The sequence below is a fragment of the Arachis hypogaea genome, chromosome 3 (assembly GCF_003086295.3).
Source record: "Arachis hypogaea cultivar Tifrunner chromosome 3, arahy.Tifrunner.gnm2.J5K5, whole genome shotgun sequence".
Lineage (NCBI taxonomy): Eukaryota > Viridiplantae > Streptophyta > Magnoliopsida > Fabales > Fabaceae > Arachis > Arachis hypogaea.
In genome coordinates, this window is record NC_092038.1 from 28911902 (window position 1) to 28915204 (window position 3303).

The following is a 3303-nucleotide window of genomic DNA, read 5'->3' on the forward strand; positions in this document are numbered from 1 at the left end:
TAGCCTAAGCCTTACCTCGCGTCGTAAAGCCAAGGTTAATCAGAGATTACGACAATTCTAAACTCATACAATATATATATATATATATATATATATATATATATATATATGGAAAGAATAGCATAATCTAGAAGCCCGATGAAAGATATAGCTCAAAAACAGAATTTCGAAGCTTAAACGTACTAACGGAGCTACTAGATTAAGGCATAAGAAACAGACAAGATATAACAAAAGATAAGTATATAATATCATAGGGAACTAGTCACGACTCGCGGAGTTTAAGCCGGCTAGCCATATACTGATATACACAACCATACAGTGAAAACAGCTTATACAAGTTTTGTTCTCTCAAATACATGCCTCTAGGCAAAACAAAATACAAAATGAGAGATGTATAAACAAAATAAACCAAAAAAAAGAACTCAAAATGACCCAAGATTCTCCGCTCCTGTCACTAACCAAAGCAACTCACCGAGATGGGTTGAGACCTGCATCTGAAAAATACAACAACAATATGGTATGAGAACCAGAGGTTCTCAGTATGGTAACAGTTCCCAGTGATATAGGATATAAGACCCCGGGACGCCAAAGGCAATCCTAAGCTTCATATCCATCACAAGATTCAACTTAAAGCATTATAAAACATTTAAGCATAACATACCAACTTGACTTAAATAAACCAGGTTATCTATCTTAAGGAATTTCTATTCTAACCAAACACCGCTGTCCCACAGCCTTCACCAACCGATCCTCCATGCGATCCCATCGCCACCGCCTTCCGAACCTCCTCAATCCCAGCAGAAAACACAGATAATGTTCAAAGCAAGTAAAGCACAAGTAGTAGCATATATGGCAAATAATTCAGATAGCAAGTAAGCATGTTATTCAATTAGGCAAACCATTACATGTAGACAAAGCATACAAGCAAATAGGAAATGCATATGATGAATGCCTGTCCTACTGGCTGTGATATCACATTGTCGGTTCAACTGCCAACCCGACACATCTCCATGGAGACGTCGCCCTTCGGATTTCTTATATGGGAACCCCCGAGATATAGTGCCCGGATCACTGTCCAGGTACCGGCGCCTGCTCGCCCTATAGATCCGAAGGGATGCGAGCGGGATATTCTTGCCTCAGACCTCACATCTCAACGTAAGCGGGATTAACCACCGTCCTTACGCCGCCGCCGCTACCTCGACAGGCGGGATTAACCACCGTCCCCGCCAGGTGCATAGCGTTTCAAAATATCATGTAAAAATATTATTTCAGTGGTTTTCAAAAGTATTTTCAGCATACGTATATCCATCACTTAAATCCGAGTCTCCGACACATCTCAACCACTGTCCCTTTATAACTCAGTTTCCAAATACCAAAAGTCTATCATTTCTCATCTCATATACCAATCATCCTTCACCTAACGTCAAACCATTCTCAGCACGCCAGAAACCTAGACCTCCGTTTTCTAATTTACCTTAAGATCATGTACTAGAGCCCTTAATTTATATCCCATGTTCTAATACTCAAAACTAGATTTTTAACACCAACTTTGAATGATTGTAACTTTCTCTACAAAATTCCAATTTTCACAAACCTTATATTGATTCGAAGAATTTTCAAAGATCTTTAATTCTAAACAATTTTCAATCAATTTTGAAAACCGAGGCAAAAGTTATGATCAAACAAAGTTTACCAAAAACTCAATTTTTCCAAACTTCACAATTACCACCCTATCTCACCATACCCATACCAAATCATACCAAACCATCCAAAGCTCCATTTTTCATCAAAATGTACCTGTTATAGCATAATACATCAACCTCACCACATTTTTCTTCTCATTTCATTATTCTCAATTCCAACATCAACTATATAACACTTATGATCAAAATCACCATCAAACCCACCATTTCATAAATCATAACACTACAATCATTATAAGAACCAACTCCCAATCCATACAATCATTCAACATCATCATATCATTATAATTCATCACAATCAACTCAACATTCATCAATTCATCAATATTTAATATACCAACCATCATTTTAGTTCAACCTATCCTATTGGTCACTAGCCTATGTGTCCATGAATATTATATACTACATAGAGGAAACCGAAACCATACCTTGGCCGATTCCCTTTATGCACCCAAACTCAAAATGAGCACCAACAAGCTTCCAACCACAATCCAAGCTTTCAAATCCACTCCAACAAGCACAAATAAGTTCCAAAAGCTCCCAAAGCCACAATAATCAAACTATATACATATAAATCACCACAAATCAACCTAGGGTTCAACATAAGCATAATCTCACAAGGGTTTAAGAGCTTTTACCTTTCCCAACAGATTTGACAACGCAAATCCAAAGCTAAGCAAGGATTAGAGCAAACCTAAACATCCAAAATCACAAAAACCCATTTAACCCAAAACTCTAATAAAACCCGAAATTTTGAAGAGTAGAACTGGAAGGATTTCGTGATTACCTTGAGGGTTTCTTGGGTGGGTTTTGTAGAGCTCTTCACAAGGAACGCGTAGCCGCAAACGGTGCGGCGATCGGAGCTCCGTAGCTCAAGATATGAGCTTGGGAAGTTTGAAGTGAATAGTAACAATGGTGGAAAGCTCTCACCTCTCTCCTCACTTCAGCTGCTGTTGTGTTTAGGTTATGAGGGTGAAAGTGGCTGAAATGGGTTCATTTAAGGGTATTTATATGTTGGGCTTGGGCCCAACTTGGGTCCGGTCCAACCCGTTAGCGTTTTTAGCCCGTTTGGCCTAATTTCGGGCCAAACCTTTAAAATTAAAGCCCAGTTTTCCATTTCTAATGTTTTTCTAAGGTTTTTGATGGTTTTCACTTTTCTCGTGCGGTACCAGGCAGACTTGAACCGGTTCAACCGGTTCAATTGCCAGTTCGCAATTTTTCACGGTTTTTCGTAGAAAGCACATTTTCTGACTCAGAAAGACCCACTGAGTCCAAAAATCACCTTTAAATCCTCAAATTCTCTCTCTAACCTTTCGGAATCTAATTTGGGCAATTAATTCACTTAATTAACCGGTTGATTAGTTGCGGTTCTTACATTTTTCTTTGTGTTAAGTAATTTTACAAATTAGTATAATCCCGAATTATATATTGTGTATTATTGTTATATATGAATTTATTTAATATTAATATCTTTTAATAGTAAATTATTTTTAAATTTATAAATTTAAATTACATTATTCAAAAAAAATAATTACATTAATTTCAAGTATTTTAATTAATTAATTAAGTGGGACCACAACAGGAACTAAAATTAGTTCCT

At 37.1% G+C, this 3303-nt stretch overlaps 1 long non-coding RNA gene across 1 annotated transcript; it reads right to left on the reverse strand.

Moving 5' to 3' along the window:
- Nucleotides 1-225: 225 nt before the first annotated feature.
- On the reverse strand, nt 226-2688 carry LOC112790056 (uncharacterized). Its single transcript, XR_003816649.2, has 4 exons — nt 2491-2688; nt 2342-2397; nt 2132-2263; nt 226-494 (listed from the first exon to the last, which is right to left on the reverse strand). It is a non-coding gene; the product is annotated as an uncharacterized lncRNA (long non-coding RNA).
- Nucleotides 2689-3303: the final 615 nt, after the last annotated feature.